This window comes from Hippopotamus amphibius, chromosome 14 (genome assembly GCF_030028045.1).
Source record: "Hippopotamus amphibius kiboko isolate mHipAmp2 chromosome 14, mHipAmp2.hap2, whole genome shotgun sequence".
Classification (NCBI taxonomy): domain Eukaryota; kingdom Metazoa; phylum Chordata; class Mammalia; order Artiodactyla; family Hippopotamidae; genus Hippopotamus; species Hippopotamus amphibius.
Genome location: NC_080199.1, coordinates 79,768,936 through 79,794,128, shown reverse-complemented (window position 1 = coordinate 79,794,128; position 25,193 = coordinate 79,768,936). Strand labels below are relative to the sequence as shown.

General features: G+C 52.6%; 1 long non-coding RNA gene across 10 annotated transcripts; it reads left to right on the top strand.

Annotated features, from left to right (window-relative positions):
* The first annotated feature begins 347 nt into the window (after window positions 1-347).
* Window positions 348-25,193, top strand: LOC130835985 (uncharacterized). 10 transcript variants are annotated; one of them, XR_009049078.1, is made up of 6 exons: window positions 348-437; window positions 786-1,579; window positions 2,934-3,115; window positions 5,615-5,999; window positions 8,505-8,787; window positions 18,368-20,210. It is a non-coding gene; the product is annotated as an uncharacterized LOC130835985 (long non-coding RNA). The 10 variants fall into 10 exon arrangements; XR_009049084.1 differs by having other exon boundaries at window positions 392-437; window positions 1,065-1,579; XR_009049077.1 differs by lacking the exon at window positions 348-437 and adding an exon at window positions 21,199-21,254 and having other exon boundaries at window positions 477-1,579; window positions 18,368-19,499.

Here is a 25,193-nt window from a genome sequence, read left to right as displayed (position 1 = left end):
TAAAACCTAGTGTCTTGTGACAGCTGGCACCCAAGTCCCTGCAGTTCAGTACGGGGTGAGGAGTGACAGCCCAGGGTGTGGGCTTCACCCTGCCCTGGGGGGATGTGCCCTGCGGAGGTGCCACCAGTGTCCGCGGGCACGTGAGGCAAAGACCCGTCTTATGAGCCCGGGTCTGCCCTGCAGGCGGGAAGGCCGCTGAGCTCTGCTGGTGCCCCCTGGCCGGCCGCCCGGGAGGCCTCTGCGTGTGGTCTCCTGAGGCCCTCCGCAGTGGGAGGGCTGTGTGCTCACACGCCCACTGTCTGTGCCCCACGGGTCCGGCGCCACTTTCACACATGGGAGCTCCCTGGGGAGCAGCTCGCAGATGAGGTAGTTGTTTTCCCTTTACAGAGGAAGAAGCTGGGGGTTCCGAGAGGGCCGTTCATTTCTTCATTTCACAGGTATTTACTGGCAGGCAGGCACCTGCCCAGACAGGTGAGGGTGTCTGAACCCAGCCTCCTGGTTCCCCACCCAGGTGCTTCCCAGCACCTCGTGTGCCTGGAATGAAACGCCAGCAGAAATGGGGGGACGGGAACACCTCCGTTCTGTAACGCAGAGCAGACGCGCGACGCTGTGAGCGGGAGGTGACAGGAGGGGGTGGGGGGATCGAACAGCCGCTGTTTCCTCTGCAGGAGCCCCTGGGAGACCGCAGTTCTGTGCGCTCAGCCCTCCTCCCCGTTTTCCACAGACTCGGGGCCTCTCTCTTGCTGGTCCAGCTTCTCGGTGACATTGTTTCCCTCCTCCCGCAGCCAAGAGGGGCCTGGAAGGACAGTGAGGCCACCTACCCGGCCTCCGTTCTGTCCTTTACAACCATCCCTGCAGGCCTGGGCTGAGCTGCCGCGGAAGCCCGGCCTGGGTCCCTCCGGGTGCTGGGTGTGCCTCTGACTGGCTCACAGATGTGGCAGCCTGCGGCCAGCGGTGACCTGGAGACCTCGTCCTGTCCTCCAGCTGCGTCAGCGCTGTCTCGGGACTTGCAGACAAGCGTCACCCACACATTCAGGCTTCATTTCCCGTTTGTGTGTGTGCAGATAACGTGCTATCGGGTCTATCCTCTCAACTGATTTTAAGCTTCACAGCAATCCTTGAAACACAAGTGTGGTCCCCATTCTACGGTCAAGGGTTACGTGGTGTGACCGAGACGCACAGCTGGAAGCGGCAGAGGTAGGACTTGAGCTCCCGTCTCCTGGCCTCGGGGCCGGGACCCCAGGCATCACGTGGAGGATTCTCAGTCTGGAGCCCACACTCTGCCAGCACAGCCACAAGGGCGGGCTTCTGGTCCCTGAGGCCCACACGATCGCACACGAAGCTTGTGTCCACGTGCTCACGTGCGTCTCTCTAGGGAAGGTGTCGTGGCATTGATTAGACCCTCGGAGAGACCCACGGCCTCAGAGGGACAGGCGGCGGGTCCTGACGCCCAGGTCTACACCGACGGCCCTTCTGTCTCCGTGCCAGCCAGGCGCTGCCCGCGAAGACCGGCCCTCTCCCATCTAAGTTTCTGGCCTGTTGACGTCTCGGAAATGTAGTGTCAGGTTCCGTTTATCATGTGAGAAATTCCACCCAAGCAACTGACTTTTATGAGTTTGACATAATGTTTGTAGTGATGATCCGTTTCCCTCTGTCATCTGTGACTCAGTGTGGACCTGGCGCAGGTGAGGGGAATGTGAAGTCTGAGGATGAGGGTTGTAGCCGTAAGAGCCTGCACCCCTTGGAGTCTTTTTACACGTGGAAGTAGGAGCTCCTCTCTCTGGAAAGCTGACCCTTGATTCCGCTTCCCAAAAGGAACAGTCCCAGGGAGGGCACAGCCTGCCCCTGAGCTCTGTCTCTTCGAGGCCCCCCTCATTCGAGACGGCCTCCAGGCGCTGCTCACGGGCCCCCGGTGCTGTCTTGCCCTGTTTGGGCAGCAAGAGCTGGAAAAGCACCCTGACGTTCCGTGCGGCACAAGTGTTGCTTCCCCAGCACGTCCTCACGAGGGCTGCGCCCCGCGGCCGCGGGCTGGGAGCTGATGACCTGAGGAAACGCCAGGTGGGCGGCCAGCTCAGGAAGGCAGCGGGTTCGTACACAGCCCGAGGGCCCCCGGGGCAGAGGAAGGACCGGGGCCTGGAGCGGAGCCGCTCGAAGCCCGGCTGTAACGCAGAGCCCCCGGGCCCAGGCGGCCCCCTGCTTCCCTGGGGTGACACAGACTCAGCTCACATCTCCACGGCCGAGCGCCGTCCTTTTCCATAGTATGTGGAGTGACGGTTGCAGGGGATTTTTGAATTTAAAAAGGAGAAATTGAAAAAAGCAACAATCTGCGTTTTATTTCTAACAAGCCAGCTGTGTGTGGGTTTGGGGGAGGGCTTGGGGGAAGGTCGGGGAAGTCGCTGAGCTGCTGGGCGTGAGCAGCCCTGGTGCCGCAGGTGCCGGCTGGGCTCCCTCTTCCCACCTCGAGGAGACGACAACGGACAGGGCACTCTGTTAATTAACATAAACCCAGAGGAGGGCTTCGCCGCGTGAGTGACGACTGTCCCCTTCAGAGCTGCCTGTAGAAGGAGCACAGTTTTGTCAGCGATGCAGACGTCTTGAGAACTTTTATTATAGTTATCGCTTAAGTGATCTGCGTAGCAAACGGCTCCAAAACTTCGTGGTTTGAAAAAAATGCTGATTGGTTATTTCTCATGATTCTGTGGGTTCTGCCCATCTCACAGGGAGGGTCCTGTGCAGCGTGTCCGCTGGGAGCGGGGCCGGCATCCCCAGGACCCCCCCCCCGCCGCCCGCAGGGCTCGCTCCTCGTGGGGTTCAGCCTGAGCTGCCTTCGGGGCGCTGGAGCCCCGGGCCGGGCCCAGCATCAAGGCTGCTGCATGGTACTTGCCCGAGTGGCCATGCCCCCCCCAGCCCATCACGGGTCCCTGTGTTTGCAGGTCGACAGTGTGCAAAGCCTGTCTATGCAGCTACCTGACACGACCTGCAGGGCAAGTGTAGCCCTCACATCTAAGAAACCACATCTCAGAGCAGGACGGGGACGACCCTGACGTCCCATCAGGAGTGAGAGACGGACCCAGAACCTGCCTCCTGGCCCTGGACCCTGGTGCTACAGAACTCGGTGAGTGGATCTGCTCTTTGGAAACATCTGAAAGTTGTTCTGCATCCCGGCTGCTTATGAAGAAGTGCTGAGCTGGGGAAACACCGGCAGGTCAAGTGAGAAACGGAAACGTGTTACTTATTTTCCTGTGTGTCTCGGAACTGACTCCGGAGTGGATGTGGACGTGGGTGTGGCCTGCGCGGGTATGCAAGTCCCCCTGTCGCTATGCGGGTCCCCCCTTGTGAGCACGACGGGCCTGGGGTCCCTGCGGGGCCCGACGGTGGTCGCCAGCTCTCCGTGGATGAACTCCGCTGCTTATTGGTTTGTGGTCATTTTGCTGCCTTTTCAGGCTCTCTTCAGAAAAATGCTGGGAAAGAGGGATGCTTTGAAATGAAAACCTTTTACCTTTAAAATTTTTCTCCCTGAACGAGTCTCTGCAGTTTGTCTTCCATTTCCCTCTTGCTCCCACATCTGGTTTTCCCCATCGCACCCTGTCGTTTCCTTAAAAGTGACCTTCCTGTGCTTTCACAGGCGGGCAGGTGGCTTCCCCCTGCGTGGGGCTCACTATTTTCCTTCTTCCTTTTTCAGACGCAGTTTTACAGTCACTCTTGTGATAACTGTGCTTTCATGTGGCTGAGTTCAGCCCCTTACTTTCATGAGATCAGGTATTTTAAAAACATTTTCTCCGAGCCTCAAAATGTTCTATGCATTTTTCACAGCATGGAAGTTCTTGTAGGATTAAACAGTTTGTCGTTTGTTACTTGCCATGGAGAATTTGTTTTTGTTGTTTGGGTTTTTTTTTTTTTTTTCTGTTTTGTTTTGTTTTTATTGAGGTATAGTTGACATACAACATTATATTGGTTACAGATGTACAATATAGTGATTTGATATTTGCATATATTGTGATCACCAAAGTCTAGTTAACATCTGCTAGCATCCAGCGTTACAGGATTTTGGTTTTTTCCTTGTGAGAAGAACTTCTAAGGTCTACTCTCTTAGCAACTTTCAAATATACAATACAGACTTGTTAACTATAGTGGCTACGCTGTATGTTACATCCTCACGGTTTATTTATTTTGTAACTGGAAGTTTGTAGGCTTTGACCCCCTTTCACCCACATTCCCCACCCCACCATCACCTCTGGCAACCGTCGGTCTGTTCTCTGTATCTATGAGCTTGGTTTTTGTTTGCTGTATGAAGTGAGATCATACGGTGTCTGTCTTTGTCTGACTTACTTCACTGAGCATAATACCCTTGGGGTCCGTCCATGTCGTTGCTAACGGCAGGATTTCATTCTTTATGGCTGAACAAACAAGGTTCCATTGTGTGTGGGACACATTTTTTTTTTTAATCCATTCAAACATTGATGGACATTTAGGTTGTTTCCAGATCTTGGCTATTATAAATAATTCTGCAGTGAATATGGGGATGCAGATATCTTTTCAAGTTAGTGTTGTGTTTTTTCTGATAAATATCCACGAATGGAGTTGGAGGATTTTTTTTTAATGTGTGCTGACCATTCATTCATTTACTCAGGCAACAAAGATTAAGTTCCTTCTATGTCCCGAACACCGGGATTATAGTGGTGACAAGATGCAAGGGTGAGTCAAAAATTATCTGCACTCTGGCTGTAGAATTTAATTAACTTTTAGAAAAGACGAATACATTATTTTTCGACATAATCTCCTTGCTTTTCAATACACTTTGTCCACCTGTCAACGAGCTCTCGTATTTCCTCATTAAAACGTGTTTTAGGCTAAGCTGCGAGCCACGAATGCACCGCTGTCTTCACTTGCTCATCAGAAGTGCATCTTGGTCCTCGTAGGGCTGCTTTCAGGGGACCAGACAGGTGAAAGTCTGATGGAGCAAGATCAGGACTGTAGGGAGGATGCTTTAACACCTCAGAACGAAGTTTTGGCAGAGTGTCGGCAGTGTGGGCAGAAGTGTGCAGACGTGCACACCCTCAGACCACAAAATACGCATCCCTACCGCTGCTCTTCTTTCGTGCAAATCACAAGTGGGGCGTGCATGTTTGTTCTCACCGCAGTTGCAGATGAGCTGATGTAACACGTTCACACCTGCACAGCAGTGACTGGGGAGACAGTAGCCTCGAATGGAAAGCGCTGATAAGACAGTGCTGCCAACAGACGTTTTAATATAACCGGAATGCGGATAATTTTTGACTCACCCTCGTAGATGAAGGCCCGTGGAACTTAGTATTTTGTGTTCTGAAATGGCAAGTAGCCGTTGCCTGAAATCTTGTGGTTTCTCAGAGTTTTCTGACAGTTGTGCTCACGTGATTGTCAACCGCTGTCCCTTTTGCTTTAAGCTGGTGTTGGAAGCCATGAGCAGGAATGACACAATTTTAGACAATGAAATGCAACAGATCGCTGGGAACACCCGGCGGGGGTGGGCAGGGTGGGGGTGGGGGAAGGGCCAGCAGTTTAGTTACATGACAGTGTTTTAAGGGAACACTCAGTAAATGCTGTACCATGAGCTAGACGCTCTCTCTTCCGGCAGGAGGACAGCAGGGTGATGGCAGGTGCTGGGCAGGGAGGAGGCAGCCAGCACCAGCAGGACCAGCCGGCGCGAGCGGCTGTGGGAGCTACGGCCGGTCTGCCGGACCCGCCGCCTTGCCGAGGGTTTCTCCTGAGGGTCCTGCAGGAAGTCACGCCGCCCTTCCACCCCCTCCCTCCTCAGGCACCTTTTCAAATTGCCGGCTCTGTAGGGTCACAGCATCCTGGTGGAGTCACAGGCCCCTCGGGGCCAGGAGCTCTTCCCGCCAGGCCTCTCTCCGCTCTGCACCCGTGACCACGTGCGGCGCTCCCTGGGGTTCAGCCGGTCCAGGATTCCATCAGCCTTTGGGAAATGCATCACAGCATCGTGGGTGCAACCAAAATTGCCCGTAAGTAAGGGCCTTCGGGGACAGTGGGACCCACATGCTCTCGGGCGGGCCTCAGAGTCTCAACGCGCTCACGTCTGTGAGTGGGAACGGGGTTCTAGCGCCTGAGTAAGGAAGATGAGCGTGGCCGTCACAGGGGAGCTGAGCGTCCCAGCTTCCTGAGGGACGGGACCTTGGGACAGAGGCTTCCTGGCTTTCCCGAAACCGTGTTTTAGGGCACGTGGAGGGAGGAGGGGCAGACGGCCTGATGGGTTTAGACCGTGAACCTGGGTGCTTCAGGTCGGAAACTTTCCTCCCTCTTACGTTTCCCTAACTTCCTCTCCACCCTGAAAAGAGCGCTAATAGTTAAACGTTTGGTCTCCGGAGGTCTCGCATTTCAAATCCTTACGAAGCCTCCGGCAGTGACCACGCTCCTCTGGGGCTGCCGTGGGTGGGGCTGCGGCCCCTCCGGCCGGGAGGCTGTGTTTCCCAGTCCTGTCTCACGTGGCACCAAATACTTGCTGGGTGTCCTGCTAAAACTACGTTCCACTATTTAAATTTGTAAAATACAGGGTTTACTTCTATTTCACACCGTTTAAATATTGACTAAAATATGAATCATTTAAAAAATTTTATCAAAATAATGTGTACACAGTTTCAAAATTCAAGTAGAACTAAAAGGCTTTCAAGGAAGCAGTCCAGCCCTCCCGCACCCCGCTACTCACTGCAACCCTTCACTCCAAGGGCAACCACAGCCCTTCATTTTTCATAGCTCTTCCAATAGTTACCCCTGGATTTCTAAACAATGGGCTCATTCTGCTGTTTACCGGTGCTGGGTTTGGAGCTGTTGGCATTTGTGGACTTGGGGGCCGGCTTCTACTCACCCCCGTGGCGCCCGCCCAGCACACACCCCTTCCCTCCGTCCTCATGACAATCCCACATCCCCGGTTCTGGGCAAATCAATCCTGCTTCCTTACGTGATTTTAACTACGTACAGAGTCACTCCTGGGCCGCGCTGGCTGTTTACACTGTTTTCCTCTCATGACCCCCCACCCGGAGCCGCAGGGACCGCCCCTCCTCGCTGGGCCCTCTGTGTGCCTATTGTTCCGTGTCCCCTGCCCTCCCGCGTGTGGGTCACACGCTCAGGAATCGCTCTTCCGGCTCCCGGACGTGGTCTGCCCTCCCTCTCTCTGCACGCATCCCCTGCTGCCCCGCACCCCGGTCTGGATGGTCCCGCGGGCCTGCCCGCTGCCCGCCCTCCTGGAGGCACCTTTCCTCGTCTTTGCTTTATTCCCTCATGCTGCTGAAGCACATCGTCCAGCAGGAAGAGAAAGGGACGTGGGGGCACAGTTTCGTGTCCTCCTGTCACCTCGACCTCTCCTGTTAGCGTTGATCTTACGCGTCTGCACCTTTCTCTGGCTGTCACTGAGCTGGCTCGAAGGTGGGCGTGCAGCTGAGTGGGCGTCGGGGCCCCGTCCTCCAGCCCGCAGACCCCCGGCACTCGCGGGGGGGGGGGGGGGGCTGCCCTGTGAGGTGGGCCCTCAGTGCCTCTGGGAGGTGATGCGAGGAGATTAGTGGTGTGATGTCCCCAAGGCCACGCAGGTAACGACGGAAGATCAGAGCCTGGGAGTCTGAATCAGACCGTCCCCTGCCATCCACTAGCCAACAACCCAGCATCTCCAAATACAGATCAGCGCCCGGAGATGCCAGCTTGGGGTGACTGGGACGGGCTTCGGGGAGGAGGTGAGGACAGGCGGGGTGGCAGAGATAAGGGGGTGTGGCTGCAGCCAGACGGAGTCACGGCAGCAGTGACGGCACGGGTGACACAGAAAAGCAGCGGGGTCGGGGGGAGATGGGGACCAGGAGGCCGAGGGTCGGGGTCCCGGCCCCTCCCCTGCCCACTGACCTCAGCCAGTGACCCCCTGGAAAAGGCTGCACTGGGGACATGCGCAGAGAGCAGCCTCTTCAAAGTGCTATTTGGAGGATTAAATAATTTATTATATGCAATCAAAGCACTTAATACATATAACGTATAATTCTTCTCAGTCTAGGAAAATCAACTGTGAGTTCACAAGACCTGGGGGCCGTCTGAGGAACGCTTTTTACAGGCAAAGGAGGAGCAGAAGGGCCTTCTGCCCAGGGAGCGGCCGGCGGGGCCACAGTGCCTGCCCTGGGCCCTGTCTATTCCTAGGAGGGAGCCCAGTGGAAAATTTCAAGCTGCAGTGAGAAACCGTGTACGGTCTTGGAAACTGAAGATGTTCCTTTAAAAGAAAAATCAGTGCTTTTTAAAGTCAAGTGACAGCACTGACCATTATCTGCTTTTCTCTCCTGCCAGCGCTAGAGTTTTCTTGGCGTGTTATCAGGGCAAGGATCCGAACAAAGCCCACTTCTGTTTTGGTTTTAACCTGAATTACAAATGACCGATCGGCAGATGCAGGCCGGGCAAGGAGGCTTCTCCGGACGCTGGACTTTTGCAAAAATGTAGAGGCTCGGGGGTGACTGCAGCTTTTTTCCTTTCCTTTTCCCCAGGGAAGGTCCTTTCGGTGTCTGGTTTTTGAGGGCTACTGAAGATCGTTTGGGACCTCAACTGCTGTGGCAGAGTCCTGAAATTTTTTCTTGCCAACTGTTGTCTATTATGCTAAAACATCAAACAAGCACACGCGCTCTCTCCAAAACAAACCCCACACCCAAAACGAAACATAAGGACAAACCACGACTTTCCTGTGGCCGCTGAGACGCAGGATGGGTTCGAACCTCAGGCGTCGGGCGTTTGGCCAACACGGCGTCTGCCTGATCGTCTGTGTGGCTGCGGGTACGTTTCCCTTCTTGAAAGAGGGACTCCAAGGACCAGTGGACGTGTCTGGGGTCCCCTTCCACCCAGTTCCGTTTCAGGGCCTGGCGGGGTGGCCCGCCTTCCCTGCGTGTCCTTCAAGCCCCCTCCCCTTCCGCCGTCACCTGCTTCCTGGTGGCCTGTGACCCTCTGCTTCCCACTCGCGGGGCCGCGGGGGGCGGGCCGCGTGCTCCTCACGAGGTCGAGGGGCCCCACGGCCGTCCTCCGACCGCCCGGTTCCGGGGGACGAGACGGGCGAACCTGCCGGCTTTCCTCCCGGTTGGGGTGTGGGGCCTGCTTACCTGTCTCTGCATCGCCTGCCCGGGCAGCGTCCCCAGGTCCTTCGTCCTCTGTCCCCACGTCCAGTGTGTGCTCGTGGGGGGGCCGCCTTGACGGCGGCGGAGCGGGCAGGAGGAGGAAGCAAGGGGAGAGCCGGGGCCTGGGAACGCCGCCCACCCGCCCCCCAACCCCCGCGCCGCTGCGGGGTCTGGCCTGGGGGTCTGATCCTGGGTCCTGGGGGCGGGACCTGAGCTCTCCATCACCGTGTGGATGCGCCCGGGAGGGGGTCACGGGGGACGCACGGGGACCAGCCCGTGAGGCTCAGGGGCTCCTTCTCAGCAGAGGCTGGCCTCACGCCTTCACCTCACGCTGTTGAAAAGCAGGCTGTGCCTCTCCCCAACGTTTCTACCCCAGGGCCAAAAAACAGCATGAAACAGCTCAAAAAACCTACCTCAGTGTGTTCCACTGTTTACTGAAAGGGTCATAGCCGGTGCAAGAGACCAGAGGATGCGGATGGTCTGTGACCGCGCACGCGCGTGCGGGCCGCAGCCCTTTGGGAAGCAGGCGCCGCCGGGAGCAGGAAAGCTGATGCTCTAACGAGAGTTAGACTGAAGGTTCCATTAGGGCTGCGTAGTTGGATGCACTTTTGCTTACGACCCCTCCTTCGTGCCCCGCCTGCAACATTCAAAAAAGGTAGGGCCAGGTGAGCACACGCTCGTGTGTGTGTGCGCGCACACACCTATGCACTTATTTCCGTGTGGCCAGGTCAGGACGGGAGTTTCCTTATGAAACACGGGTGTTCAGCAAGGTGTCTCAGGGCCCGTTTCCTTCACGTTTATCACCAGACTGTCTCTCCTGAGCATAATCAACACACAGCAGACTCGTAGGAAAACCTAAGCATAAGCCCGGACTGAGTCTTTAGAAAAAGGTTTGGCATTTAGTGTTTTAGGAGATAAAAGTTGGGCCCTTGGTATTGTCCTCACAACAGAGTGCACAGGATGTACTCTATTTTTGTAGAGTAAAGACCGGTAAATCCCAACAGGCCTTGGCCTTTAGGAAAACATTAACGCTTTACCTATTAATTTACTCTTTAAGCGGTGATTCTGTGCGTCCACGTGAGATGCTCTGTGGTCCGTCTCTCGTGGGCTGATCTTGCAGAGCAGAGTGTGGGTCAGACACTGTGGACAGACGATTAGAAGGAGCAGCCGGGCCGGTTACACCCGCAAACGTCCAAAATAAGGCGATGAGCGGAAGCAGCCTGCGCCGGTCTGCGGGAGCCGCGGTCCTCACTTAGTTGGGGGTGCGGGGGGGCGACAAAACGGTGGTGGCCGACGTTCATCCCACGTTTGCTGTGTTTGGGCTGGAGCCTTGCTCACCGTTACCTTATTTAAGCCTCAGCAACCTTGTGAAGTAGGAATATCCTTATGCTGCTTTACAGATAAACAAGCTGAGGCTAAGTAGCTTGCCCACGGTCAGATGCCCCAAAAGGCTGGGAGACATTATTTAAATAAAATTCCAGCTAGGTTGACATTTTCAGCCATGATATTGTACAGTCTTCCTGGTGAGACACCCGTCTATGGATTCTCCTGGTTTAGCTTCCATTTCACGGGGAGTTTGATGAAAAAGACATCACTCTCATTCTCACACGTGAGACTCTAATGCTCTCTCCTCCCAGGACCGTCCCCTCCCCCTCCGGTCCTCGACGCAGAACCCTCAAGCTCACATCAGCTCCGCGGCTGCACCACCTCCTCCGGGCATCCCGCCTGGACCCGCGGGCAGCTGGGGCTCAGGGAGGGGCCTGCCCCTCCAGCTCCCCCCCACCCCGGCCACCACATCCTCCTGTCCCTCTGGTTCGCTGTCCTTCCCAGTCCGCGTGGGTCCAGGCTGTGCCCTGCCGCTGACTTCCCGCCGGTGCCCCACCAGCCTGGACTGCACTTTCCTTCCCTTTTTTTGTTTAAACGGCTGCGTAGACTCATCACAGTGAATTTACCAGGTGGATTCATCGTAGTGAAACTCAGCGAGGGAGGAACGTGTGTGGTGAGTGGTCCGGAAGCCCCTCCCTCACCTGCCTGGCATCCCCTGCCCCGCCCCGGTTTCCTTGTCATGGACCGCATGGCTGGAGCCCGGAGGTTTGCATCCTTGTCTCCTGGGTAATGAATGCCTGGTACCTGGTGGGTTATTGTTGTTTCCAATCATCCCACGAGGAGAACTTTACTGTATTTTCCAGTTAAGTTTCTCTAGAACACAGGGCTGTTTACCCTGTGCTGTATTTTACTGAATGAAATTTTACTACACTGATTCCTTCCAGGGTATTTTGGTTAATATCCTGCCATACAGTCATGGGATGCACGAGGAATAAGGAAAAAAATAGAACCACAGACACTTAAAAAAATCTCACAGCTATTTCTATAAACTGAAAGATGGAAAAGATGATTAATAGGAAAGGTGATTATTTTCTATTTCTATTAAACATAGAAAAAGTGAGGTGATTCTAATTGTCATCTTTCTCTTTTTAAGGGAAAGGAGCTACTGTTGCATATAATATCATAGCCTTGCTCTGAAGTACTCTAATCAAGAGTAAGATTCTGAAGTGAGAATAGTTATTTAAAACACTAACAATTTTTCTTTTCTTTATTAATAAAGTAAGTTATGTTTTACTAAAAACTCAGAAAACCCTTGTGCGCTATTGGTTGGGATTGTAAAATGGTACAAACACGATGGAGAACAGTACGGTGGTTCCTAAAAAAGTTTAAAAAATTATTATATGATCCAGTGATCCCACGTCTGAGTACCGACCCGAAAGAGCTGCGAGCAGGATGTCTGAGATACCTGCACGCCCACGTTCCCAGCAGCGTTAATCACAGCAGTCAAGAGGCGGAAGCAGCCCAGGTGTCCGCCGATGGGTAAAGGGAAGAACAAGATGTGGTCCATACAGACACAGAACACTACATCGTCTTGAAAGGAAGGGGATCCTGACACGGGCCACAGCGTGGGTGAGCCCGGAGGACACTGTGCTCAGCGAGATAAGCCCATCACAGAAACACACGTATCGTCTTTTTTTTTTAAGGCCACTGAAGCGCTCACAGAGCTTTCCCACCATCTTGGAACTGCCTTTTTCTTGGTTCAGCATTTGCTTGGTTGCTATACACTTTTGACTGTTTTCTGCTTTGACTGTTTTCAGCTCTGCTATAAACTTTGACTGTTTTGACTGAGTTCTGAAAAAGTTGGTTTCACCCATTTCTGCTTTTTTTTGCTGTTTCTACACAAGGACGAGAGCTTGGCGCCGCCTGTCCACCACTCTGCCGCTGTCGCTCTGTCTTCCTTCTTGCTGCTCTGCCCTTGGAGATGCTTTGACCGTTGTCTGTCGCCTGAATAGCACCTTCCCTGCGCGATGGCCTCTGGATAACCGTGCTCTGTAGCTCTCCCTGGGTCCTTCCTAACGGGGGCTTTGAACACACACGGTCACGTGCAGGATAACTGTTTCCTTATAGGTGTGTGCTCTCCACCGGGTGGGGAGCCCTTTGAGACTCACGTGGTATCTTGGCTCCGTTTCCACCCATAACCAGAGCCTGGCATGGAGCGGGCGTCCACCAGCGGCGTGTGGAAGAGCTGAGGGTAAGGGGACCCTTGGTGGGGACCAGGCGAGCACGCACGTCCTGTGACATGGGGAAAAGCCTGGTCGTGCAAGGTCCAGACGGGGGTCCTCTTTGGAAAACAGAAGCAGCAGCGACAGTTGGAGACGGGGTGGCTTGGATGTATCTTCGGATCCTGTAGGGCTCTCGCGATAACTGTCATTTTCCAGAAAATCATCCCTATTTCAGCCCCCAAAGGTAGAATAATGGCGATAGGAAGAATTAGAATCAGTTGGCACATATGAAATTTGTGTGTTTTGTTACATGCGAGGTAGAGGAATGTCAGCTGGCAGGAACTGTTGGCAGGCGGGACACTCCATTCCCTCGGTTAACTATTATTCAAGAGACCTTTCCTTCAAATATGTAAGCAATTGAGTTCTCTGCTCTCCCTTCTTCATTGACTAGCTTTCTGCCTCTCCCAGTCACAGGCTGGTCTCACCCACTTTGGCGATGGAAAACTCCTCCATCTTTTTGGACAACAGTAGCCTCTTAACTCTTGTGGGGTCGGAGGAAGGCTCGCAAGTGCTGTCTTTTTGATTCCACGTATGTGAGGTCTCTCAAGTAGTGACGTTCGTAGTAGCGGGGGCAGGGGAGGGCTGGACGAGTTGTGTTATGGGTGCAGAGTTTCAGTTTTGCAGGATGAAAAGTTCTGGAGGTTAGGCTTGCATAACAATGTGGATGCACAGGGGCTGGTCCCAGGACCCCCTCAGATACCAGGATTCGAGGACCCTCAAGTCTTTTGTCTAAAGTGGTGCAGTACTGGGCTTCCCTGGTGGCACAGTGGTTAAGAATCCACCTGCCAATGCAGGGGACACAGGTTCAAGCCCTGGTCCAGGAAGATCCCACATGCCACAGAGCAACTAAGCCCGTGTGCCACAACTACTGAGCCTGCACTCTAGAGCCCGTGAGCCACAACTATTGAGCCCATGTGCTGCAGCTACTGAAGCCCATGTGCCTAGAGCTCATGCTCCTCAACGAGAGGCCACAGCAATGAGAAGCCCGCACTCGGCAACAAAGTGTAGCCCCTGCTCACTGCAACTAGAGAAAGCCTGTGTGCAGCAACGAAGACCCAACACAGCCAATAAATAAATAAATAAATAAATTTTAAAAAGAAAAAAGAAAAAAAAAGAATCTTTAAAACGGTGTAGTATTTGCATATAACCTACGCACACACCCCCACATACTTTAAACCATCTCTAGGTTACTCACTACACCTGATACAATGTAAATGCTATGTAAACAACCGCTAGAGCTCAGCAAATTCAAGCTATGCTTTTTGGAACTTTCTGGAATTTTTTTTTGGAGTCTCTTTGATCCACAGTTGGTTGAATTCAATGGTGGGGAACCCGTAGATAGAGCGCGTCACCTGTATACTAACACTACTGAACTACAAGCTCAACAATGGTGAAGACGGTCAACTTTGTTCTGTGTTTGTTTTTTTCCCCACACACACAACACACACACACAGAAAACTTCTGAGGCCACTGGGACTCAGGACCTTTTGCTCTTATCCTTGCTCAGATCTATGGTCTTTTCTTCCTTGCACGTTTTCTCCACGTGTTCGTGAATGTAACCTCAGAGCCACAGAATGTCAGGGCTAGACGGCGTGTGCACACGCGCACACGCGTGCACACACGCTGGAAGGAGGGAGGGAGCGGAGGCAAGAGCCCCTTCGTTTTGGGCCGGCAGCTCCCCGAGGAGCAGGGCTGCACCCACCTGGCTGCAGATGTGCGCCTCCACGCCGCGTGTCCCAGCTCAGCGGGCCCCCAGGCCACGGGGGTGTCCGTGTGCTGCGAAGTCTGCGTCACGGCTTCCTCTCTCTGCACCGTCTTTGTCTCGGATCGTTTTTCTGATGTATTTTGTTGGGCTTGGTTGCGTTTCTTCAACGTCTGTGCCTTTCCGTTTCTGTAAAAGGGAGGGAATAGTTCCTAACTCCATGGGTGGTTTCGAAGAGTACATGACAGGATGCTCAAAACACCGTGTCTGGACCTGAGTAAGCGTGTGATAAATGTCAGTGACTAGTGTCCGCAGGGTTATTCAAACGCACCATTACGGCCACAGGTGTGTAAGACGTTATCCATCGCGTTACACGTGTTCTCTCACTTAACCTTCAGCACCGCAGAGTTCCTCCCTGTGCACACGCGAGGAAGCCGAGGCCTGGAGAGGCTGAGGGCTCGCCCAGCGCACGCGGCTCGCCTGCGACGCGGCGGTGACGGCTCCTTGGACTTCGTTTCTTCGCTGCGTCCCTCTGCCATCGTCTTTTTATAGGAGCCGCGGCTCAGGTTCGGGCCCGAGCTGCGCGCTGCCCTCGCATCGGTCCGTGTTGCCATCCTGCTCCCTCTCCTCCCGTCGTTTTTCTCTGCGTGTCAGGACTTCCACAGTATAGTTCTTTATTCCTGCTTTTTTAACTTAAGGTTGTGAGGTGAGCATAGCTCACAATATCTCAACAGCACAGGCGTGCCGCTTTATTACACTTGGCATGTAGTGTATTTTTTACAGAGAGAAGGTTTGTGGCACGTCTGTCGGTGCCATGTTTCCGACAGCGTGTGCTCAGTTCGAGTCTGGGTTACGTTTTGGTGATTCTTGCGATATTTCACACGTTCCCATTTAGTAGACGGCAGTGTGCTGTCAACATAACTTTCCTACGTGCTGAGAAGCCAGAACATTCGTGTGACACTTTATTGTGACATTGGTTCTAGTGCAGTGGTCTGGAACGGACCCTGTGCGATTTTTAGTGGCTGAATGGTATTCGTGTAGCCGTTCCCCCACTTTTAGGTATGTTGGATAATTGGAATAATTTCAGTGTCTTGCTATTAAAATAGCTGTAGGGATTTTCAGTACATCTCTGATCATTTCTGTAGGCTAGAAATCTAAAAGCAGCGTTCCCAGCTCACTAGAGATGACTATTGTAAGACTTTTTGTGACCTGTTGAGGAATTTCTATTTCATTAATCCCTTGCCAACCCTGAGAATTATAATTTTTTGAAAAACTTTGCCAATTTTAAAAGTTAAAATGGTAACTCCTTTTCACTTGTATTTCTTTTGTTTCCATGAGTTACACTTTCTTTTCTTCTCATTTGTATTGGCCACCTGCCTTGTTCTTCTGCAAACTGCTGTTGATATTCTGTGCCTGTTTTTAAGTCCGGAAATCTGGGTGTAAGATACTATAAATTAATACTATCAGCATCTTGTAAAATACATTATAAACATCCTGGGTGTCATTTTAATTTTGTTCCGTGGTTTTCTCACCCATTTTGCTTAACGTTAGGTCTCATACGGCCATTTGTTACGTTAATCTATACAGTAGCTATTCTTTTTCATCTCCTAGGTAGTTTCTGTCCTGCACTGTTTTAGGTTCGCAACTAACTGGCAGGTGCAGCAGGGCAGCCGTGTCCACTTCAGGAGCTTCCTGGGTGGTTCTCACCCTCGGCCCGCGCTGGGGGCATTGACGTCAATGTTGTATTTTAACCATTTTCTTTTTTTTTTTAATTGGGTTATAGTTGCTTTACAATATTGTGTTAGTTCCTGCTGTGCGTGTACCTGTATCCCCTCCCTCTTGGACCTCCCACCTCTACCCACCCCCCCCCCACCCACCTAGGTCCCCGCGGAGCACTGAGCTCCGCTCCCTGGGCTGTAGAGCAGGTCCCGCTAGCCATCCGTCTTACACATGGTAGTGTATTTACGTCAGTCCCAATCTCCCAATTCATCCCACCCCACCTCCACTGGCCCCCCGCCCGTGTCCACACGTCTGTGTCTCTATTCCTGCCCTGCAAATAGATTCCTCTGTACCACTTTTCTAGATTCCACATATATGTGTTAACATACAACATTTATTTTTCTGACACGGAAGCAACCTCAACGTCCATCGACAGAGGAATGGATAAAGAAGATGTGGTGCATGTACACAATGGAATATTACTCAGCCGTAAAAAGGAATGACACTGGGTCACTTGTGGAGACGGGGTGGACCTAGAGACTGTCACCCTGAGTGAAGTGAGTTAACCGGCCGTTGTCACCTCGGGCTGTTAACCCTTGTGTCCTGCGGACGGGGGTCGTCATGGCATCCAGGGAGCCGAGGGCCGCCCCCCGCCTCCCGCACCAGAGAGCTCACTGTGTCTCGTTTTCCTCACTAAACTCCCCTGAGCTACAGTATTTGCCTTGTAAGGGCATCACTGACTCAGGGTCTTTGTTGCTTTTTGCAGCTGCAGGATTTTGTGGGCCCATGTCAGGGTCCCTGCCTTAAAACTGGCCTATTGACTGAACACAGGAACTCGGCCTGACGGCTCGCAGGGCGGCTTCCGGAAGCCAGGCCCCGGGACGTGTCATCGAGTATCTTCACCACAGCTTGCCTTTCCTCCCAGCAGCTTGTCAGGGCCTGTCTGCGTCTGTACAGTTGGAGAAAAGGACGATTTAGACTCTGGGGACTCCTGGGAGATGCTCCTGCGGGCGTCCTGCCCCTTTCAGCGTCTTTGCTGGGGACTGCTGCGCGGGAGAGTCTCTTGGGGTGCTGGGATGGGGTGAACGGGCTCTGCGTGAGGAGGACGTGAATCTGGGGAGCCGGGGTGGATGGCTGTGGACTCCGTCTGCCCCCCGCTTCGCACATTGAAGCTCTGGCCCCTGTGCCCCAGAATGTGACAGTGTTTGAGGACAGAATCTTTATTTTATTTTTTATATTTTTTTAATTTTTTATTTTTTTAAAGTGTACAATTTGATATTTTTTTTCTCATTAGTAACGTATACATGGCAATCCCAATTCATTCCCCCCACTTTCCCCCCTTGGTGTCCATATGTTTTTTCTCTACATCTGTGTCTCTTCCTGCCTTGCAAACTGGCTGATGGGGGACAGTCTTTAAAGAGGTGATTAGGTTACAGTGAGGCCATAGGGGGGCCCGAATCCAACCTGACTGTGTCCCTTTTTTTTTTTAATTGGAGTATAGCTGCTGTACAATGTTGTGTCAGTTTCTGCTGTGCAACAAAGTGAATCAGCTACACATATACACATATCCTCTCTTTTTTTGGATTTCCTTCCCATTTAGGTCAGCACAGAGCACTGAGCAGGCTTCCCTGTGCTCTACAGCAGGTCCTCAGTAGTGACTGTGTCCTTCTAAGAGAGAAAACTTGGGCCGCAGAGAGATGCTAAGCATGTGGGCTCTGGAAGGGCCTTGTCCATTCCAACGGGGCTCTCAAAGTTCTTATTTAGCTATAGGAGTTTTTACTTTAAAATAAAATACATAATTATAGAAAGTATTTTATGTAAAGTAAATGTAAATTATTTTGTTTTCAAACAAGGTATATATTTTTTGTTTTCTTCCACTCTGTGGTTGCTTTTTCATGCCCTCTCTCTCTCTTTTTTTTTTCTTTTTTCTTTTGGCCACTGTGCGGCTTGTGGGACCTCAGTTCCGCAGACCAGGGATTGAACCTGGGCCGCAGCAGCGAAAGCGCGGAATCCTAACCACGAAGCCACCGGGGAACTCCCTTGCCCTCTTACTGGTGTCTTTTGTTGGACTGAAGTCCTTGATTTAGATCTTAAATTAAGTAAACGTCTTAAAGTAATTTAAGTATGAAGTGATAATTAAGTATCAAAACAGCCCAATTTGTTAATATTTTCCCTTTACAGCTAATACTTTGTGTTTGTTTGCCTTTCACATCTAGAGCTACAATTAAACCGCTGTGGTGTTGCTGATGGGGTGAAGTAACAGCCAAGGTTCACGTTTCCCACGTGGCTAGCTAACTGAACGAGACCATCTGCCAAAAAAAGAAAGTCCTTTCCGCGCTGCTGTGTTTGCGGGGCTGCCTTGGTCATACACGGAGCCGGCGGGCGTGGAGCTCCTCCTGGCCGCGCTCCCTCTCTGGGCGGCTCCCCGCCTGGCCCAGCACCACACCGGGCAGGGCACGTCCTCCTCGTCACTCTCCTTCAAGAGGATCTGGCTCCTCTTGACGCTGTGTATACGTGTTAGAATCAGCTTTCCAATCTCTGTGAAGAACCGCGTTGGGACTGCGCTGCGCTCCTTTGGGGAGAACGGACATGTTTATCCCACTGAGCCGATCGGGAACGTGGGAGATGCTCCTGTTCCCTTAGGTCTCTTCTTCGCGTCCTCTCAGGAGCGCTTCACCGTGTCTCGAGCGCCTTGTGTTGGCACGATTCCCGGGAACACTCAATTGTCCTTATTTGTGGATTTTGCAATTTACAAGTTTGCCTAGTTGATGAAATTTATGTTGCCATAAAATCAACTCTGTGGCAACAAATCTGAGTCACCGAACGCACATTCCCAGCTGAGGTCAGACAGGCTCGGGTGCTGCCTTCTTTCCTCCGCTCTCACGCTGCAGACAAGTATCCTTCTCGAAGGCTACTTAGGGTCACATTTCTGGTTAATTTTTCTTCAGGGGAGAAGGAGAAATTTCGCGTTTAAAATAGCCCCAAAGTGTTGGGCTGACGTGCTGTCCGGTGTCCTAAATACAAGAAGGCTGTAATGTATTCCCCTTATGGAGAAAAGATGTGTGTCCAGTATGGTTTGCTCAGGCCGCAGTTACAGTGCTGTTGGCTGTGAGTTCAGTGTTAGTGAGTCAACAACACAGGTCAATTAGGGGTCTCTAAACAGAACACACATAACACCAGCCTAGGTACTGACCCACTGATGAACATGTGGCCAGAGCCTCACAGGAAGCTCAGCCTTCATTTCCCCAGGAACCAAGATTCAGGATTTGCTAGTTCAGTGCGTGCGGTGACTTCATGGAACGCAACTGCTGCAAGTAATGAGGACGACGTGACTGTTTCCAGACGATCGTAAATGTTATCTTTTGAAATTTTCAGTTTAAAATATGTGTTACTGGTATTAAGAAATCCGATTAATTTTTTCCTAACTGCAGTATGGCTTACTAAAAACATTCAGCAAGGGACTTCCCTGGTGGTCCAGTGGGTAAGACTCTGTGCTCCCAATGCAGGGGCCCGGGTTCGATCCCTGGTCAGGGAACTAGAGCCCGCGTGCTGCAACTAAGAGCTCACATGCTGCAACTAAAGATCCCGCATGCAGCAACAAAGATCCCACGTGCCACAACTAAGACCTGCTGAAGCCAAATAAAATATATTCAGCTAAAAGATAACATTGGAAAATTGCTGATAAATAACTCTGTAACAACTCTAGAAAATTAAACTATCATTATTCTTTTACAAATATGTAGATTTTATAATATTATTTTGCAAAATTATATAGGGTTTAGAAAGATAAAGTGTATCACTCATTTTTAAATGGGAGTCAGACTTTCTAATATGTCATATTGTGGGATCCATTAAAAAGGAATATAAGTACTAAATGTGGCAAAACTCTGTAAGCTAATGATATAGTGAATAGTTTAGAAAACTGACATATAAGTATAGGAAAAACACAACACTGATGAAGACTTATTTCCCCCCCAATGCGTTAACCAGGTGGCCTTGGGACAGGGCGTTATGATTGCTGAGAGGCAGTTACGTATTTTTGACCACACGGTGATTTGATCTTGGAGGCTCTGCAGCTCTGAGTGCTGGCCCCGGGGGGGACGGTGTGGCCTCCCCCGGGGCAGGGTGCAGAGCGGCTCTGGCACCCCGAAACCCCCGCTGCCCCCGTCGTCGCCCCAGCCCTCACCTTAGCAGTCACTCACCTGTTCCCCACGGCTGGAGTTTTATCTGTTTGAGACGTCCCATAAATACAAGAGGAAAAGCACAAAGTTTTTCACAGTCTGGACTTTGCCCATCTCTCTAGCAAATCATTTCTTTTTATCTTAATCCTGTTTTCCATTCAAAACATGGTCAAATGTCCTTTCTCTGGGCATCTGTAATGTCTGTGCATCTTCTAAGCTATCAGTTTTAATCTCTGCTAGAGTCCAAGCTACTTGGGGGGCAGAGATTATGTCTTATTCCAATTTGTTTCCCAGCTGCCTACCGTAATATATATGAATATGTATATACACGCATGTGGTTACTTATTACGTATTTGATTAATAGATGAATAATTAAGAGAGATGCTGAAGAGGGTGACACTGATGCTCCTAAAGTTGGGTGTCTGGTTGCTGGAGCTGAGAAAAAAATAAAAGGAGCAGCACATAGTGACTTTGAAATGCAAGAATTTGAGAAAGTTTCTTAGGAGAAAAATCAGATTCCGTTATGTGTTAGATATTGCAACTCCACACACGTGTTCAGGTAGTCCAGGGCAAGTATCTTCACAAACGGGACTGTACTTGATGGTAGGAACCAGTGGGGCTTGGCTCCGGGGAAAGTCGGTGGGACCGGGGAGTGGGGCTCCAGGCCTCGGTTTTAATCAGAGCTCAGCTTTTGTTTCAATTGGAAGAAAGAGTTCCACTGCTTAAAAACATCCGAGTTGGAGCCCCACGGCCTGAGACCAAACAGCCACACAGCCCGTGTCTGAGCCTGCTGTGCGGCTTCCCTGCGTCTCCGCTGGGGTGTCTTTAATTAGACCCTTTTCTCTGCCATCTGCTCCCATCCACAGTCAGAACCCCCCTCGTCCTGCCTTCTTGAGTCTCTGCCACGTCGTAGACGCTGCCGTTGGTTCGGACGGTCCTCTGGAGCTTCGTCCTGGGAGTGTGGACTTCGGCCGAGTCCGGAAGCTCCTTCCGGAGGCAGCAGGCACCTCCCTCCTCCCTTCAGGGCGCTGGCAAGTGAAAACCCTTCTCAGTGGATAATCGCGTTAGCAGTCCGTAATCCTTTCACTAAGACTGGCCATTTTTACTTCTTTACGGTGCTCACTGTGTAGCACGAAATTATGAGGCTTGTAAATAACAGAAATAATTCCACCAGAATTCCAAAGTCAAGTTTAGAATTTGCATCCTCATGGGATACTATGCGCGATCCTGAGGAACCCGTGCTTTAACCCTAGGGTCGCATCCTGAGCGGGAGGGGCGGCAGGTAGGGCGACAGGACGGGAGGGCAGGGCAGGCTCCGCAGCGGGAGGAAGAGCAGGTTCCGTGGGTGCGAGCCTGTGGGGACGTCGGGAGAGGCAGCCCCGGCAGGAAGACTCCGGAGGCGGGGCCGGTCTGAGCGATGACAAAGTCCAAGACGTGGCCCTGCTGCCGGGAGGGTGACGGAGTGAGCTGAAGGCCAGTGCAGCTGAGGTCAGCTGGTCAGGCGGCTGGTCGGCCGGAGGGCCGATGGGGCTGCTCTGGCCGGTGGGCCTTCTCCCACTTGGGGTGGACCCTCTCGGTGCTGTAACCACACCTCCAGCCCCGCTCCCTTCTTGGCCCTGGTGTTGCTGGAGCCTCTGACCTCCTCGGCCTCCTCTGACCTCCAGGCTTGATGCTCGGCCCCCCTCCCTGCCCTGTCATCCTGGAGACGCGCTTTGCCTCTCACGTCTCTTGGGTCCCCGATTCAACAACCCATGTCTTCGTTTTTCTTTGTTGAGTCCCTCGTTTTGGTGGAGAACAGACTTCAGGACGTTCCTGAGAAAAGGTGCACGGAAAGCATATGTTTTGAGACCCTGCATGTCTCACGGTCTCTGACTTCACTCCCTATTGTTGTCTGGAGGTAGTAACCGTCGTCCTCCAGGTTCTACGGCGGCCTGTGCACTTCCCATCGAGTTTGCTGAGTCTTTCCTCGTGTGTGTTCAGTCTACTGATTCATCCATTCAAGGAATTCTTCAATTTGATGTCGTGTTTATTCCTGTCCAGTTTGTCCACTTGATTTTTTATCATAGTTCTCGTGTCTCTGCTGAAATCCGTCACGCGTTGTCCGCCTTTTCTGCTAGATCTTTCAACAAATCAATCATTATTCTAAAGAAGTAGTTACAGCACCTGGGTCACCTCCGAGCCCCATTCTGCCGATTCTTCCTCCCTTAACGGTACGTGTTTTTTCTTGCTCTTACATACGCCTTGTGATTTTGGGCTGAATATAGGACACTGCAGGTAGAAGAATAGCAAAGAGTGAGGTGAACAGAATTTATATGCAGAGATGGGCGTGTCTCTCCCGCCAGGGCTCAGTGGGGGGCTCCGCAGATGGAGTCCGTCACGGAGCAGGGCTTGGATTCAGTTGTTACCATCACTGCGGTCAGTGGACCGCTGGTCTCCAGGTGCCTCTGGCATCGGGACACTGCTGTGCCTGTGCTCAGAGAGGGACCCGGCGGCCAGAGGGTTTTCTTAGTTCCCTGCCCCCTTTCGCGCTTCGGCCACGCCTGCATTACTGCGCCGTAGAGGAGGGGTCTCTCTCCGGTGACCCCCCCAGTAGACAGCTGTCCGCTGTTACTCAGTGCTTGGCTTGGGGGTGGGGTGGGGGGCAGGTCTGCTGTCCTGTTTCAGCCTCCGTCTCGGGCAGGCCCTATGCACCTTGGCCTCAGGGACACCTCCTCTTAAGCTTTCCTGCCCCCCCACCCCCGCACCCCGTCCCCTTGGTGACCAGACTGCCTGTACCCGCATCCGCACGTGAATGGGCTTTCCTGCCCCTCCCGCGTCAGCTGCAGACCACTTCTTGGCAGACACGTAGGATCCTGGACCCCAGACACGTTCCCCCCCTTCCGGCAGTGGTCCAGGACTTATGCGTCCACCTCCCCCACGTCCTGGGAGAGGCTCTCCCGTGTCTCCTTGGAGCGGATGGGTCAGTGCAAGAGGGCTTGCTGCCCCTCCCCCAGCAGCCCTGGGTTTTCAGCAGAGGGGGATTTGAGGCAGTGGGAGGGGTGCCAGTGTCAGCAGCGTGGCTGCGCTGTCGGCGAGGGTCCTTCTGCTCTCTGGCCTTGTCCCCTGTCTTCTGAGCGGTAACCAGCTGGGGGCCTGGGGACGGGAACTGGCAAGTGAGGGCAAACCCCCTTGCAGGCAGCGAAGCCGCGGCTGTGCCCCTGCAGCTGAGACGGGGCTGGCCACTCGCGTGCCCACCTCGCAGTCCCACAGTGTGTCGACTCGGTCTTGTCTGCTCCTGCCTTTCCTTGGGCAGCTAGACATTTACACGGACAGTTTTGTGGTCATTTGAAGGGGACTTGGAGAGGAGAGGAGATAAAACATGCATTCGGTCTGCCACGTTTCCACTGTTTCTTGGATATCATTAGAATGAAGGAAAGCTGAGACACTGCAGTAAGCGAGACAAAGCAGGAAAGGCCCAGCAACTTGCCGACCGAGCCTCGTGGCAGGGAGTGGTTGGTTCGTTCCTCCTGGTTAGATTTTTGAAAACAGAGTATGGGGACTTCCCTGGTGCTCCAATGGTTAGGACTCCAAGCTTCCACTGCAGGGGGCACGGGTTTGATCCCTGGTCAGGGAACTAAGATCCCACAACATGTGCATCGAGGCCAAAAAGAAAAAAAAAAAAGAAGAAAGAAAGGAAAGAAAACAAGGTATGAAGAATTGAGATGGACAGGACGAAGGAGCTACCTGAGGCTAGGCAGCAGGACCCTCTAGAAGGGAAGTGACCTTGATTACACTTAACTCTGTGTCTTGGTGGAAACTCACTACTTACAAAAAAAAAAGAAAAAAGAAGAAAAAGAGAGTGGGGAGAGTCTCTCTTCCTCTTTATTATTATTTAATGGTTTATTTTCCATGGTCTTCTTCTGATGAATATGAAAGGTGTTTATTACTAAATAATTAAGATACCAGAACTAAAATCCTGTGACGCTCAGCTCAGTTTAAGACCAGTGTTGACTGCTTATAAAAGGGAGCGTATTTAGGCAGTCCCGGGAGGATTTACCCCAGTAAGTGTTACAGAGAGAAAGAACTTCTGTTTCCGCTCCCATCACATGTCAACGAAGTTAAGCAGGCGCCTGCCCCACGTGGTCGCTGTGGCGGCCCGATGAGCTTTATTCCTCACGGAGCTGAACGTTGCGTTAAAATGAAGCTCGGTTCTGTTTAAGACATATTGATTGAACTGTTGCAGGTTCTGTGTTTGCGCTGATGAAACAAAGATGAACCAATGGGTCCCTCGAGCCCTGGGGCCAGCGGGAGGGGGAAGACGCGACGGCCACGTGGGTGACACGTTTCCCGGCGGCGGCCCACGGCACACTGGACCGCCATGTGCGCGCCGGGGCCGTCCTGCACGTCTGTCCCCAGGGCCACATTCAGGATGGTCGGTGGGAGTGTTCGCCCGTCACACGTTAGCAAACGCCGCAGATCAGGGCTCTCCCCGCGGAGAGCCAGCCGTCAGGCAGTTTCCAGAACACGAACGCAGTTCACTCTGCCTCCTTGGAACTTTCTCTCCCCGAGAAGCTTCCGCAGGCAGATGCTGTGCCCCTAGACTCACCTCCCATCTCGGTGTCCCTTCCCCGTGGCGCGTCTCTGGTGTGGGGGCACGGTGCTTTCCCAGGTGGGAGATGAGACGGGCGTGCGGGCCAGGGGCTGATTTTCTCAGCTGGTCTGGACTTTTTCTTTCTCTTTTAGGCCAAACAGATGCATCAGCAAATCCTAGCAGCTCAGCCTTCAGGAAACCTAGAACCAGCCTCTGCTCACGGCCTCCATGCGGCCCAGGCACCACGACCTCATCGCCCGTCGGCGTGCCCTCGGGGGCCTCCAGCCGCTC